Below are 17,355 nucleotides of genomic sequence, written 5' to 3'. Positions count from 1 at the left end.
TCGGCTTTATTTTCTTTGTCCAGGTTTAACACCTGGGCTTCAAGACTGATATAGTTGACTGGTGCACCATTACTTTGTTTGAGTGCTCAGTTTTGAGGGATGGCCTTTGCTTGGCAATGCCTGGGTGGTGTGATGCAGCTTCCACTTCCTGATTATTGATCCAACTGTGCTCACTGGGATATCCAAACACTTGGATATTATTTTGTACCCTTTCCCTAATCTATGCATTTGTATTACTTTATCTCTGACTTCTGTAGAATGCTCTTTGTCTTCATTTTCCTTCAGATTCACAGCCTTACCAATGATCCTTCAACAGTGGGGTTTTTTCCAGAAAATGTGACAGCAACTTTAATGGTTCACAGGTGGAGGCCAATGGTAAGGTAATTGTGTCCTCGTTAGGGCAATTTCTTTCATCGGTGCAAACTGGGAGCTTCCACAGCACAGGGGTTGAATACTTATGCAAGCAAGATATTTTAGTTTTTTATTTTTCTTAAAAATATTTCCCAACATAAAACCAATGTCACCTTACAATAATTGATCCAGAGTTTCAGTGTTTAAAAATAAAATATCAAACAGAACGAAATTTCAATGTACCATTTGTATTTCAGTAATATGAGAGAATTGGTCAGGGGTCTGAATACTTTTGCAAGGCACTGTGCGTGTATGTGTGTGTGTGTGTGTGTGTGTGTGTGTGTGTGTGTGTGTGTGGTGTGTATATTATATCTATATATATATATATATATATATATATTAATTATTATGCAGTGCCTATATATGCAGTGCCTATAGAAAGTCTACACCCCCTTTCAAAATTTTCACCTTTTGTTGCCTTATAGCCTGGAATTTATATATATATATATATATATATATATATATATATATATATATATATATATATATATATATATATATATATATATATCTTTATAATCTTTATCTACACATCCTACCCCACAACTTCTAAGTCAAGAAACTATTTTAGAAATTTGTAGAAAATTAATTTTAATATAAAAACTGAAATAGCTTTGTTGGATTAGTGTTCACCCCCCCCACCCCTTCCTTATAATAGCAATCCTAATTAGCTCAGGTGTAACCAATCACTTTCAAAATCACACACCAAGTTAAGTGGCCTCTACCTGTCGTTAAATTGTAGTGATTCACATGATTTCAGGATAAATTCAGTGGTTCCTGTAGGTTCCCTCTGCTGTGTAGTGCATTTCAAAGCAAAGACTCAACCATGAGCACCAAGGCGCTTTCAAAAGAACTCTGGGATAAAGATCAGGGGATTGGTATAAAAAAATATCAGAGGCCTTGAATATCCCTTGGAGCACAGTCATGACAATTATTAAGAAGTGAAAGGTGTATGGCACCACCAAGACTGCCTAGATAAGGCCATCACTCCAAACTGGATGACAAAACAAGGAGACTGAGGCTACCTAGAGGTCAATGGCAACTTTGCAAGAGCTACAGGCTTTTATGGCCAAGACTGGTCTAAGTGTGCATGTGACAACAATATCCCAAGCACTCCATAAATCTGGCCTGTATTTTACGATGGCAAGAAGGAAGCCATTACTCAAGAAAGCCCACCTTGAATTCCGTTTGAAGTAGACAAAAATACACTCAGGAGATTCTGTAGCCATGTGGGAAAAAGTTTTGTGGTCTGATGAAACTAAAATGGAACTTTTTGGCCTAAATGCAAAGCGTTATGTTTGGCGCAAACCCAACACAGCGCATCACCCAAAGAACACCATCCCTACTGTGAAGCATGGTGGTGACAGCATCATGTTATGTGGATGTTTCTCATCAGCAGGGACTGGGGCACTTGTCAGGATAGAAGGGGAAATGAATGGAGCAAAGTACAGAGAAGTCCTTGAGGAACAACCTGCTGCCCTCTTCAAGAAAGCTGAAACTGGGATGGAAGTTCACCTTTCAGCATGACAACGGCCAAAGCACAGCCAAAGCTACACTGGAGTGGCTAAGGAACAAAAAGGTAAATGTCCTTGCGTGGCCCAGTCAGAGCCCCTAAATCCAATCAAATTTGTGGCATGATTTGAGGATTGTTGCCCATCAATGCTCTCCAAGGAACTTGACAGAGCTTGAACAGTTTTGTAAAGAATGGTCAAATATTGCCAAATCTAGGTGTGCAAAGTTGGTAGAGACCTATCCCAGCAGACTCACAGCTGTAATTGCTGCCAAAGGTGCTTCACCAAGTATTAACTCAGGAGGATGTAGACTTATCCAATTATGATCTTTCAGTTTTGTATTTAATATATAATTTTTTTCTCAATATATAAAAACTTTTTTCCCCTTAACAGTGTGGAGTATGGCGTGTAGATAAGTGGGGTAAAAATCATCATTTAAATGCATGAAACTGAGGCACTGACACAACAAAATGTGAAAAAAGTTCAAGGGGGTGTAGACTTTCTATAGGCACTATATATAAAATCTGTCTATCTATATACTGTGTGTTTGTGTGTTTTGTTTTTTTTTTTTTTTTTTTTTAGAAAAACTATCTCAATTACACAGAGTAGAATTTAACTCACATTTACAAGTACTGTACTTGCAAAAACCTGATGGATGTTATGTATGGACAGTGTGTGCACCATAACGACAGACACATGATTTTATATTTTCCAGGAAGATGGCGCAAGTAGTAGTTGACAAGTACAGTATAATCTTATTATAACTAGTGGTTAAACTCATTCTTGCAGATGCCCTATTTTGCTGTTATTATCAATAATAATAATAAAAATAATAATAAATTGGTAATTTAGCGGATGCTGTTATCCAAAGCTTTTATCCAAGAAACTCAGGGATGAATGATGCATCAAACTGCTGCTACAGAGTCACTTACAATAGGACCTCAGTTTTACGTCTTATCTGAAGGATGGATGTAACACTCACAGGTGATTGTGCCTTGTGCTGTTTTCAGGTGCCGGAGAAGCTGTTGCTGTCAGCGTGCCATTTGCTGGTGTCCATTTCCACAACGGTTCAGCCGGTGTTCCTAGTGACCGTGCCCGCAGTGCAAAACTTGTTCAACCTCATCACAGACAGCTCTGCTCAACCGCTCCCCCAGAGGTAAGCAGCCTACACTGAGGATCTTCTAACGTATGTACAAAGCTAGTGGATTTACCTCATTTGAATTTGTCCTTGTCTGACTTATGCAGTCGTCTAAGACTAGATCATCTCCCATTTTTAGTTCTGCTTTCCTAAGCTACAGTTGAACTTGCTGTTTAAAATTCAAAACCACCTGCCTGCTTATTCTAGGTTGGCAATAAAGCTTCAAAAGGCTTGTGGGCCAGCATTTAAAAATATCTTAAGGGAATGTAAACTATCTGGAAAGCCAACAAGTTTTGGTATCCAGTGAAGTAAAATGCACAGTATGCTTGGAAGAATGGGACCGAAGGCTGCTACACTCCAGACCCGATGTGACAAGCAAAACTGTGCAGCAATGTGACCAAATGAATAGAACATATACTTTTAATAAGTATCTTTCACACCACAGGCGGCACTAGAGCGACAATTTTTATTTTTTTGTGATTTGTCTTGTGACAACTAGGGAATTGACCAATCAGAGAACAGCTTCAATGCACATGATCCATTCAGGGTGAAGCTGTATTCAAAATGACAGAGGAATAAATACTTGCCGTGACAAACATTAACCGTAATTATAAAGATACAGATTTGAAAGGTAATGTATGGGAGTCCATTTTGAAGGCACTGGATAAGACTGGTATGTATGATTTATTGACATGTGTTGAAATACTGTCAGAGAAGACACTCCTAATTACTACATCATATTGACGAGTATGTACCAGTCTTGATCATAGTTTTGTCAATAGCAATTTTTTTATAGTTTTATTGCACTGACAGTTTTTGATCTGTTGCTTCTTGCGTGTGTGGTCATGTTGCTGCGAAAGTGTCTGGTCACCCAATAAAAAAATCGCATGACATCTGATGTGTGACGACCTTTAACCTGGAATCTTGTTCAGTGTGGTGTCTTCTATGTTGCCAGGCCCAGATGTTGGTCTGCAGGGCTCTCTCTAACATTCTGCTGTTACCCTGGCCCAGCCTCCCAGAGAGTGAACAGCAGTGGCACACGCGATCCACCAACCATGCCAACCTCCTGTCTGCCCTGACCCGCCAATACCGCCTGCTGCGGGGCAGCGCCAGCCTGCAGCCACGCAAGTGGGCCTCGAGGACAGTAAGTTTTCATCACCTACCATCGCATTTATCCCTAAAACCATGCCTGTGTAACACTTTCATAAACTACAAACAGAAACTCTTCAAATAAACAAAATAGCATTCAAGCTATGGCCATCGGTGTCGTCTTCCTCTTTTCTCGCTCTTTCCTACACACTCTCAAACAACAAACATGTCTCTTCCTTTTATACCATGTGGTACCAATGAATCATCCAGTCAATCACCACCTCGCCACATTACAGACTTTACCCCCTCATACAATCACTCAAACAATCAAAACCCTGTCGCTGTGAAATGATGGCCATCTTGGTTCCAGGCTGCCACTTCACCAAGATGGCCACCAAACACACCCTCACACACACAAGTCAGTGATGTATGATTCGTTTGCTACACTTGTCCAGGTATCTGTTGCTAGAGCAAGAAAAGCCATGTTTTCTATTTCGGATGTCAATGCTTTTTTTTCTATTGATGTGCTGGGTTTTTAATCCTTTCAGTAATTGTTTTGCGATAACACTGTACTCTGGTTCGTAGTATCGAGGCAGCTCAATGAAAGGCTGGTCTTCAAAAATACAGAGTGGACATATTGCCTGGACAAGGAAGTGGATTACCTTGCTTGTTTTGTCATTGCAAAATTGGGTTAGCGATGTTGTTATGTTTTTATTTTTATTTTTTAATTTTTTTTTTGCGAAGTCAGTGATGTTCTTATAGCCATTATCTGGTTCTTTGTAAAGTACAGCATGCAGCCATTTCACATGTTCCTGCAAATTGGTAGTACCAGTATGATAACCGAGTAGTTTTTTGCAGGTTTTACTACTACAGCATTTTGTTGGTCTGCTATTTTTTAAATAGAAATCCCACAACCTGACAGATCTTTTTCCACTTGCCAATATAGAAACTGTCACGTGACTCCTGGTAACATGGTGAGTAGGTGCAAGACAAAACACGTTGTGATTCAGATTTCAGTTTTCTGTCAGTGATGTAAATTCTGGCAGACACAGACATTTTATTTTTGCCTTTTAATTTTGGATATTTATCCCAGCATATAATTATCTTCAAAACAAAAAGTCATTGTGACAAGTAGTTTGCAGAGTGCAGGTGTAGTTAGTGTAGTGCTCAGGAATAACACACACAAGACCAGTGAAAGCTCGATACAATAGCTACTTTATTTGTCTGGGTTGCGTGCCAACGACACTTAAATAATAAGTACAGGCTCTACACAGCAATGTGTATCGCTCTGTGCAAAACAAGGGTTTCGTCCCGAAATAATACAACACTTTATAATTACACCCAACACAGACACTGTCATATCTCCTGACCAGTGAGTGCTCTTTGTGCAGGGGTAGTGCAAGACAACAGTTTGTGAGACAGTGGTACAGTGTAATTCGGGTTTGGTGCTGGCTTGTAGAGACAATTCCCAGCTAGTGTTTAGCTGTATAACAAATGACAAACAAACAAAACACTTAACACTCACGATACATTTAACACTCCGTTTCCTTTCCCAGTCCTTTTGATAATCATCACGTCCCCTGTTGTACCTTCAGTCACGCCCCCTGCTACGGTAGTGTAACAGGCCAAAATGAAATAATCAGAGATGCGTCATATGCATCTAACCGTTACTGAAGTCAACATTTTATAGGGTCAGATATTCGAGTGCTGAATAAGTGCAAATATATAAGCACATTTTCTGAAACAGTTATATCATTATAATACCAGCAACAAACAATAGTGTTGCAGGCAGGAGCAGTAAAGTTATTGCTTTGAGTTGTTTCTTGCTAGTTTTTATACCATGCATTGTATTCCTCTAAAATTTGCCTTAGTTTCCACTTAAAACCACTATCTACAGAACTGGGGGGTGGGGATAAAAATATTGGAAGAGAATTTCTCATCTGGGACTAATGGATTTTACTGCTGTACCAAAGCCGTAAATTGGTAATGAAAATATGTTGGAAAACTAACAAATGCAACTGATTTGTCACGTAAACGTGACCTGTCCTTAAACCTCCGGGATATGCATTTCTTTGTCACGTTTAACCAGACATAACCCCATAATTCATAGCAGAGATGATCCAATTCTAAGAAAATTATGAAAAGTGAGTACTAAATTCATATCAAAAGGACAAAAGACAGGCAAGACAAATTAGTTTTTTAGTTTGATCTCAGCAGGTTCTAGATTAAATAATGCTGCCAGATTGTTATTGCTACACTCAATTGTGTAAACAAGGGAAGCTTGGGAACCACATTGTTTTGTTTTGAGCAATTAACACGTTTTAATCTGCCTACTTCAAATTTCTGAAGGTAATTACTCTGAAAATACTCTGGTCTTTACCCTCAGTCCCTACGGCACTTTATTTCCTGTTGTGCTTTGCCCTCTTCCGGACCTGTTTAGAAACTGCTATGTGAAGTGCTAGATGCAACTTCAACACAGAGACCAGACCTTTTAAAGAACTATGCATCCTCAAAAAAATAGCCCTATTGATAAATTGCAAGTAAATAATTTAATATTGTATATCTTAATAATGTCCCGCTTGCTTGTTTTGCTGTAAACTCACCACTTGCCAGGTTCAGTTTCCATTTTTCATTTTCTGTTTTCATAAGGCCTTTCCCTCTCCTAAACCCTTCATATACTAATGGAAACTAGAAAGCAAACAATGCAGGGACTATTTTTATAGACATGAGCACAACCCTCCAGGGTTTGACAAAATTACCATTCAAGGCCGGTACTGTACAAGAACAGGAATCTATTTGAACAGTACCCTGAGTTTAACTTTACCCATCGAAGATTGTTTTTCTATAAAGTGCTAGGACATACACTCGACCTCAGTTTAAAAGATTAAGGACCAGTGCAACACATCCAACAGGCTACAAAGCATAATTTACATCCAGAGCAGTCTTTGACATACTAATACAACAGTGATGTACCAAAATAAACTGTACAAGTAAAATCAAAACAAAAACAGGTTTAGTTTAAACATTTGTCTGGTTATACAGACCTTGATTTGGCACTAATCTTGGAGAACCTAATGCTACCATAGGTAAGTTAGTCCAAAATAAGCGCTAGTCGGGGTCTGTGAAACCAGCTGTTGGTGCACAGCTAAACATTTAGTTGCAGTAAACTAAACTAGGCATCCCTACTTGTTACTGATACCTCACATTTTTGGGAGGACGTGTATATAACAACCTTTGTTCAAATAGTGCTTCCCTTCTCTTCCGTTACAGTTTTTCAACTGGTGGTGATAAGGTAATACCGAGTCAGTGAGTATGACGATTGCCATTGTTTTTCCCTAATGTCTGTTGTGTATCTTGCAGTGAAAACCATTGTCCACCAGACCCTACGAGTTCTGAAGGATGTTGTGGACAGCATCTCTGGAGAGTCGACAAAGTCGCGGCAGATCTGCTACCAGTCTCTGCAGGAGTCCGTGCAGATCTCTCTGGCACTGTTCCTAGTCTTCATTCACCAGCCAGGTACAGCACACCTGCAATCAGGGGCGTAGGCAGGATTTCAATTTGAGGAAGGTGGAATAATGCAGAGCTTTTTCTATAATGAAATGTAATGCAGTTTCTTGAATTTTGTTTGAGACTGTTCCATTTATTTAAAGCCCATAAAAGCAAGAAACTGTGCATGTTCAGTTTTTTAGGACAATTAATTCCTAGAGGCATATTCGTTTGAAATACCTTTGTATATTCTAACTGACTGTCTCTTCCAGATGTGACAGATGAGATGCTGAGTTTCTTTCTTACTCTGCTCCAAGGCTTGAGGGTTCAAATGGGAGTTCCATTTACAGAACAAATCATCCAGACCTTCTTAAACCTGTTTACCAGGTACCTTTCTATAAAGCCAAACACTCAATCTTGAGCTGTGCTGAGTAAGATTTGTTTGTATCAGTGATGTAAAAACCTGACTTGAGATTTTACAACAGTACCTTTTGTGTGTGTGAGTTCTGTACAGTTTTTGTTACATTCTAATTGTGAAGATTGGTAGTGAAAACAGATGAAATGGTGAGGGCCTCTCTTTTGATACAAATATAAAATTGTTTACCTAACCTGCTGGTTTGAGGACAGAGTTGCTGACCTGCCCTTGTGGTTGTGTCCTCTGAGACTCTCTAGGTTCCCTTAGCAGAGTGGCTCCTGACTATCTGTATGTATGAGTTGGCCAGAGTGGCTCCTGTCTGTGTGTGAGTCAGGCAGAGTGTCTGATGCCCTCTTGCCTGCAGAGAACAGCTGTCGGAGAGTATCCTCCACGAGGGCAGTGCTGGGTGTCGTGTTGTGGAGAAGTTCCTGAAGATCCTGCAGGTGGTGGTACAGGAACCTGGCCAGGCCTTCAAACCCTTCCTCCCTAGCATCATCTCACTGTGCATGGAGCAGGTCTACCCCATCGTGGCTGAGGTAAGCAGGCCCAACCACCAGGTCTGAGCTGAGCCAGTATGGCACGGTGGTTAGAGCTGAGGGACAGGGAGGGAGGCTGTTTTGCATAGTGGTTAGAGCTGAGGGTTTGGGATGGAGGCATAGTGATTATTGCTGAAGGGAAGAAGCCTGTTTTGCATAGGGGTTGTAGCTGAGGGATTGTGACAGTGTGGCTTATTTGTTGGGACTTGACTGGGAGGGTGGCAGTGTTGCCTAGTGGATAGGGCTGAAGGACTGGGAATGTGGCAGTGTTGCCTAGTGGATAGGGCTGAAGGACTTGGAGGGTGGCAGTATGGCATAGTAAATGGAGTTAAGGAACAATGTAGAATTGTTAGGTATTTAAGAAGCCACAGGCTGAAGCAGGTTGAGTTATTCTCCTGGGTCCACACATGTTCAGACTCTGCAGACAGTGTGTTAAAGTAGCTGTGTGTGTTTGTGTGTCTGCAGCGTCCCTCTCCAGATGTGAAGGCTGAGCTGTTTGAGCTGCTGTACCAGGTCCTTCATCTCAACTGGAGATACTTCTTCAAGTCATCTGTGTTGGCCAGTGTGCGGCGGGGTGTCTCAGAGGAGCCTATGGAGAATGAAGCTCAGTTCATTGCCATCATGCAGGTGAGCAGCTGGGGATCTACTCTACATAGAAACAGACCGGATTTTCCGTTCTGGGGAATAGCAAATTATTTTTTTCAAAAATGATCAATTCTGTTTTATCTGCTTTTTCTGAACTTATTAATAATTAAACCTGGGATTTGACAGTACAAATAATTGATCACTAATATAAGTAAATTAATAAATATTACACCATTTTTTTTTTAACCCTTCGCGGTCCATTTATTCAGCGCTTGTCAGTCCTGTCAGGTCCAATTTATTTTCACACGCTCTGTTTATTTTACACGCACTGTTTAATTTTTTTTTCCAGATTAAAACAGGTTTAAAAGGCACTGAATCTCAAAAGCACACTCAGTACTATATCTCCAGCCAAGCTCCACCCCTTGTTCGTTGAATTTTTCACATACCTCTTCATAGTCGTGCATACTGATAAATCCTCTCCTGATCACTCGTTTCATCACCAAACTCCTCAATAATGTGATCCAAATTATTATTTTATTACTATAACATCTCAAAAAGCTCTGCAAATCTCCTTTGGGTTTGTTGTCCGTGTTATCTATGTGATACATGGAGCTATCCGATACGCCCCTTTTTTCCCGGCTTAATTCGGCTCCTGTCGGTCTCATTCGGCCATTGAAAGGTTTTCTCATCCTTTTTCCAGAGAAAAAAACGACTAGAGACCTATGCTTTGTCTTTTTGATTATGTCAGACTGGGTCCGTCATAGGACTGGAAAGGGAAAATTGTAATGTCGGACATGGTCCGACATTGGACCGCAAATGGTTAATGGTCAAGATTTTCAATCACTGTTGTTGCTAAAATCGAAAAGACAGCATCTGAAGCCACTTCAAACATGTTCACATTGTAATGTAATTTGTCATTTAAATAGTGCCCCTTTTAATATAAATGCATAATTAATCCTCCCAATTGTTTCTTTGCTAATTCTGCCTTGTTATTTGCAAAGTTTAAAAGAGGTGTGTCTCCAGGCAGAATGTCTTTATGAAACAAGCGAAGTGTAGTGACTACATCCTCCTCTTTACACAGTAAAGCGATCAATTTCCTTTTTAAGGCATGTATAGCTAGAAGAATATCTTTTGAGCTTGTTATAGCTTTATTAAAGGCAGATAGAGTGGAAAGAAATAGACGTCAAACAATCGACATTATTACAAAAATATACAATTAAAAAAAAAAAACAATTAAATAGTTAATTTAGCTTACTTTGGGAGAGCCTCGGCTTCAGAGCAGTACCTTTGCAGAAAAGGTTCAGCCCTGTAAAATGGGATGTCAGTCATCAAAGGCACAGGCCCCAACAAAGTGACAGCAAAACTTGTAGAATAGTGTCCCACCATCTTCATATAGATCATCAGAACATGTTTTAGCTCTGTCTATTGCTAAAAAAAAATTTTTTTTTCTTTTTTGGTGCAGCCACCATGTTGGGTTTCAGCAGAGAAGCGTGGGTGAAGTCACATGATCAATTAACTCAACTGGGTTGAGTGAAAAACAAAAACTGCCTGAAGGAGAAAAAGACAACACTTCAGAATTGAGCAAAACTGCGTCCCTAATAACTAATTCCATCATCGCGGAAAATCAGTAGCCCTACTTTTAGGACCTCTTCTTTTGTCTAAGTGCCATCTCAATAGTAATATGATAGGAATATTTTGCTTTCTCACTTGTGTGTGTGTGTGCAGGCTGTATTATTTCTTACTTATAGTTTTTTTTGATAGGTTTTGTTTGTCCTTTTTCAAGGACCTTCTGGTAAAATGGATCATACATCTTAAGGTCTCCTTAACACTTTTTTAGGACCAAGCACTTTTCAGTGGGATGCTCCCCCAGACCAGGCATTTTTTGACTGTATTTGACACACTTGCTATAAAAATTCACTAAAAATCTAATTTTTTACAGTAGCATCTTGGAAATGGTGTCCTTTTTTTCATTGTAAAGTACTTCAGAAACCATACAAACGTGTTGTTTCGTGGAAATTCTAATAAAGGAAGAGAGACTGTGAGTTCCAAACACACAGACCTTTATTTCTTAAGTTTGCAAACTGAGAACACTCTCAACACACATTGTGCTAGATAATCATCAAGTAATGTTCCAACATACAGAGTTAGATCAGTTTCTTATATACCTTAAAACTGTCAGCAAGGCAGAGGGTTAGCCAATGATGATTCAGATATTAGCATATAAGGGAAAACATTTATAACTGTGCATACATGGCATATAGCTAAGCAAGCAAATAACAGAATGGCTGTTTTGTGTGTGTGCAAAAAGACACATCTGGCTCATCCTATTATCCATTGTCTCACAGCTGCAGCTGCAATGTAGGCAAAACTTTATCTTAAGCAAAGCATACAAGGTTATGCGAGCAAGATTATAGGCCTGCAAGACGCCAGTACTTTTCCATGCTGAGCCAATCCTATTTTCTATAACATTCCTATTACAGTTGCTTTTTTTTTTTTTTTTTTTTTTTTTTAATGCACTGTTTTTTATTATGTATTCTGCTTGGAGGTGCATGTATAAAAACAGGTTATTCTAAGTTCCGAGGGACCTTACAATACTAACTGAATATTTTGTTGAGCAAATTACAAGACAAAATTTGTTATTCATTCCATTAATATCAGTAATAAGGGGGGGGGGGGAACGTACTTGATACATTTAGTTTATGAAATAGTATCTGCTTATATCCACTTGTTGTTGTTTTATAAATGTTGTAAAAAGATACGTTGGAGTTACCTTTTTTCCAAGTTTCACTGACGCAGGCTGTGATGTCTTTTCTCTCTGCACTGCCAAAACTTTCTCCACCGTTTAGACTCTAAATGCCCCTCTCAGTGACGTCACACGAAGATAAAATATATATCAGGAAGTGAATGTCAGTCCCTCCCCTAGCCAATGATATGTGCTGCAAAGTACGGCGGCCCTATAAGTCATCAAAACAAAGTGCTTTTTTTGTCGTGTTTACACGTTACATGTTTACGATCCCAGTCCTTAAAGGGTTAATAAAGATTATTCATCTATTTTTGAATGGGCCTTGTAGTATCTGGAGTATGCAGATAGCTGAAGAGAACCATCTGATGCAGGCAATGTGCATTACAGGAGTTTTATAGTAATGTAATTTGATCCTGCACAGTTTTATTAAACCATTTTAACAATTGTGCTGAATAGTAGATTTAATTTTCTCAGCACAAAACCGGAATCCCTGCTAATAATTTTGGACATTTAATATGTAAAGGTTTATATCTAGACTAACTTTATGCCATGTAGTGTTTTGCTGTTTTCTATTGTAACTCGTGTCCTTTATCCCTCCGCCAGGCTTTTGGACAGTCTTTCCTGCATTCAGACATTCACATATTCAAACAGAATCTCTCCTACCTGGAGTCTCTCAATAGTAAACAGAAGCTCTGTCACAAGGTGAGTGTTGGAGGGGGCTTCTCCAAGCGGAGCTTTGTCTGCGTGAGGTTGGAAATGTGGCATTTCTCAATTTATTTGTATTTTAAATGGATGCTTTAGTTCCAGAAAGTTTAGGACCTCCGCCCCAAAACCTAAACTGCAGGTGTAACTGTACAATAGCAACTGTTTACTAATCCTAAACAAATTAGAAATTTTCTAAGCGTTTAACCTAAAATAGCTTGCTTTCATGCATTTCATTTTAGTTTCAGTTTCATCGTTTCTAGTATATTGATACATTATACACCACTAACCGTATAAGTTGCGTTTTAATAAGCATTCCAAAGCAACATGTAAATGTGACATACTATCAAAATTACTTGTTACTGTTATTGAAAATGAATGATTGTTTAAATGGTGTAAGACAGTTTACACTTATATTCTAAGTTTTTTAAAGTTATATTCTGTGTGTCCTCTCTCTCTCTCTCTCTCTCTCTCTCTCTCTCTCTCTCTCTCTCTCTCTCTCTCTCTCTCATAGAAGCTGTTCTGCACCACCATGCTGTTCCACTTCCTCAATGTGCTGCTGCAAGTGTTGGTGCACAAGAGCCACAACCTGGTGCAGGACGACATCGCCCTTGCTGTCTACAACATGGTCTCTGTGGACTTCGACGGCTTCTACTCTGCCTTCCTGCCAGAGTTCCTCAACAGCTGCCAGGGGGTGGACTCCAACCAGCGCACTGTGCTGGGAAGAAACTTCAAGATGGACCGGGTATGGGTCCACTGCAGCCTGGAGCCAGTCTCCTGGGAAAAGGCCTTCGTTGTGCTCTCCATACCATGTAGAACACATTTAGAAATACTGGAATCTATTCTGTATGTCTGACAGTAAATCTACAATTTTAAAATCAAGTGTTACAAATTCAACAGCTTGGGCTAGTCAGCATACATTAAATCCAGCCCTTCTTAAAACCAGAATTCTGCATTTTTGGTTCTGATAAAATCCCTTTTGAAATTAATGGTGTGATAGCCTGTACAATCCAGAACCAATAGATTCCCAAGCAACGCTGGATTGTACAGGTTTTACTATATTTAGAAATACTGGGAAAAAAGTGAATTGACATTTTTAAATGTGTGCTTGAACACATTCATCCAGGACTGTTAAACAAGTGAATGTTTGTCGTTCTGTTTTTTATTTCCGATTTTGAAGACATTTAAAAAATATTTTGTCAAAACGTCTGTCAATAAATTTATTAGGTTGCTTTTATTGCTAAATAAAACTGAATAACGCTACTGTCTGGCTAATATATCTGGCATTCTCAACCCCCAATTTATTTTATTTTTTTTTATGAACCAGAACTGGAAATACAATTGTCAAACCTCAGGGCATTAAGCTTTCTTGTTTTTGTAAATTGCAGCTACAGTGCCGTGAAAAAGTTTTTTCCCCCTGTCTGATTTTCTGCATTTTTGCACATTTTTCACATTGAATTTGGTTAGATCTTTTTGTGGGTTGTAGTAGTATATAGAGGGAGTCTGAGAGAAAAATATGACACCAAAGTTTGGTGCTTCTTTCATTTGTTTGGTGTGCAAGGTAATCAAACGTGCAATCTTCAGGTGTGAAAAAGTTATTGCCCCCCCCCTAGTTAACTCAACCCAATTAAAGAGATAATTAGGGTCAGCTGTTTGAATACTTTAGTTAACAATCAGGCCTGATTTGGGCCAGCCCTGCCCAATATAAATCGACTAAATTTGGCCCTTACCATCAGAGTGAAGTTGTCAGCACATAGGTTGTAGAGGCACATCATGCCCTGATCAAAAGAAATTCCTGAAGACCTCTGGGAAAAAAAGTTATTGATGCCTATCAGTCTGGAAAGGGTTACAAAGCCATTTCTAAGACTCTGGGCGCCACCAAACCACAGTCAGAGCCATATTGTCCAAATGGAGGAAGTTTGGGACTGAGCTGAAGCTGAAGCGCAGTTGGGTCTTGCAGCAAAACAATGATCCGAAACACACAAGCAAGTCTACATCAGAATGGTTGAAGAACAAATTTAAAGTTTTGGAGTGGCCTAGTCAAAGTCCAGACCTACACCCCATTGAGATGTTGTGGCAGGACTTGAAAAAAGCAGTTTATGCTTGAAAACCCACAAATGTCACTGAGTTGAAGCAGTTCTGCAAGAAAGAGTGAGCCAAAATTCCTCCAGGGCGCTGTGAGAGACTGATCAATAACTACAGGAAGCGTTTGGTTACAGATATTGCTGCTAAAGGTGGCGTAACCAGTTATTGAGTCTAAGGGGGCAATTACTTTTTCACACGGGTGGGTGTTGCATAACTTTCTTTAATAAATAAATGAAATAAGTATCAAAATTTTGTGTAATTTGTTCATTCAGGGTCCCTTTTATCTATTATTAGATTTTGGTTGAAGATCTGATAACATTGTGTCAAAAATATGCAAAAAAGCAGAAAATCAGACAGGGGGCAAATACTTTTTCATGGCACTGTATGTAGCTGCACTCATCGGTACAGTAACAAAATCCTCTTCTGTTGCCCCTGACTGACTACATTTTCTTCTTATGCCTGTTCTTGTTCTCAGGACCTGCCCTCCTTCACACAGTGTGTGCACAAACTGGTCAGCGACCTACGGTACTACAGACTGTGTAATAGGAGTTTGCCTCCTGGGACCGTGAAGCTATAGCTGCCGCAGTGGACTTCATCGGTATTGCCAGCTGCATTCCCACTTCTTGCTCACCCAGGGCTCCCACAGGCACTCTGAACACAACTCTACACACACGTGTCATCTCCTGGACTCTGACTTCTAGTGGCACCAAGAAGGCTTGCTGCCAGGCCACTGGAGCTGAGCCTTGTGTTGCAAGATGGGAACTGCGGGGAAGGAGGATGGGGGACTTTTGCACCTTTTTTACGTCTGCAGATTTCAATGGATTTATCTATTTTAGTTTGTTTTTAATTCTTCTGTATGAATGTCGATGCCACCAATTACGATGAGGCCAAATAAAGGGTTGTAGTACTTTAGACGGGTCCTTTTTTTTATGTCATTCCACCGTGCCGAGGGACGCAGCCTTTTGTTTCAGGACTTTTTCTTGATTTTTGTTTTTTGTTTTAGACATTGCCTTCTATTCATCTTTGAAGGGGCGAATGAACCCACAAGAGAGTCTCGAAGCTGAATTTGAACTCATATCATTCCATGCTGATAATAGAGCCATGCTTACTAAATAAAGTGCTTATGTCCTACCAACTTGTTTTGTATAGTCAGTAGTTCATGTTCTGCTTTATATATATATATATATATATATATATATATATATATATATATATATATATATATATATATTATATATATATAATAATATATACCTTGTATAATATTAACCTTGTATGTTTTGTACAGTTCACTTTTCTTACATGCACATCTACTAAAATGACTGTGTAAATGCGAAAGAAACTAATTGGGGAAATTTAATATTTCTCATGGAAGCAAAGAAAAATATAAAGTATTTAGAACACTGAATTCTTGGTGGTATCTGGATCGTTTTAGGTATTTTTTTCATAGCTGCTGTAAAATGAAAGGACATAAGGAGGCCTGGGTTTGAATTAAGCTCAAGTGAAAAGAAGTTGGTGGTCTGGTCATAGCCTCCAGTGGGTACTGGTCTGCATCACAAAGCCACTCCATCATCTAATTGGTTAACGTGGTACTTTGCAGATGATTTAGAAATATGAGTTGTGTACAGCAAAAGCCACTGGGGAGGTGGTGGGGTGGGTGATCCTTGTAGGAATAATATTTAAAAGATAAATAGATTCTTGACAAACCTCAAACCAGTTAACCTTGCGCTAAACTTGATTTCTTTACAGTTTAGATAAGTGTTTTTAATTCTGCCCTGCACATGTGAATTGTTTGAATCAGATTGCAGTCCTTGGCAATGTCCCTGACACTTATTGACAAGCATACATGGGAGAGGGAGGCTAAGTAGCATACAGATTAAGAACATCTTTAGAGTAGCAGAAGTTTCAGTGATATGAAATAATCAGCTGTTACTGATAAGCAGGTTTAAATTACTTTAATTGAGGGGAGATTGGGTAATTTGTTGGCCACAACATTTAGGAAGTATTTTTTAAACAGTGGGACAGCAGTCTCTAAATGGATCTCATTTTGATATTGCCTGTTACATGTGAATAAAGTTGATTTAGACCTGGCCTGCTTAAAGATGTAAACAGTACTTTTTTTGCCTCTCATTAACATTATAAGCCACATCCCCATTCAAACCTGTTAGGGGCAACTACACTACACCAATTTTACTGAATGTAGATCTTGCACTCAATGTTAATGACAAAGAATTTAAATGTTTAGGCCACAACAGAATCTATGTAGACAGATGATCAAATATGTTAATGACTATGGCTACTTCTAATCACATTGAGAGTGCATTTTCTTGCGCACTCTTTGCTGCATCAGGTCCGTGAGCCAAGTAAAACTACATCTCATTCATATCTCTTGGAGCTGGTACTGGTATCTGCATTCTACAATACAGTCTGCAACCATAAGTTACACAACGGTCAAAGATAACTTCTGTGTATCATATTTTATATAGCTGCCATTGGCAAATGACCAACCTCCAATATTTTCCTGATGGTATATAAGGCTTATTCACAACCCCTGGTTTTGCTTAAATATTTATTTTCTGCAATCCACTGTTGGGTAACATCCTCTATCAGAACAAGTGGAGCACAGTCTCAGCAAGAATATCAAACTCATAAGT

The 17,355-nt window shown here is 39.3% G+C and overlaps 1 pseudogene; it reads left to right on the top strand.

Moving 5' to 3' along the window:
* Positions 1 to 15,278, top strand: part of LOC121331184 — a 52,028-nt pseudogene extending 36,750 nt beyond the window's left edge.
* Positions 15,279 to 17,355: the final 2,077 nt, after the last annotated feature.

The sequence above is a fragment of the Polyodon spathula genome, chromosome 18 (genome assembly GCF_017654505.1).
Source record: "Polyodon spathula isolate WHYD16114869_AA chromosome 18, ASM1765450v1, whole genome shotgun sequence".
Taxonomy (NCBI): Eukaryota; Metazoa; Chordata; class Actinopteri; order Acipenseriformes; family Polyodontidae; genus Polyodon; species Polyodon spathula.
Note: the sequence above shows the minus strand (reverse complement) of the source record. Positions and strands in the feature narration are given on the sequence as shown.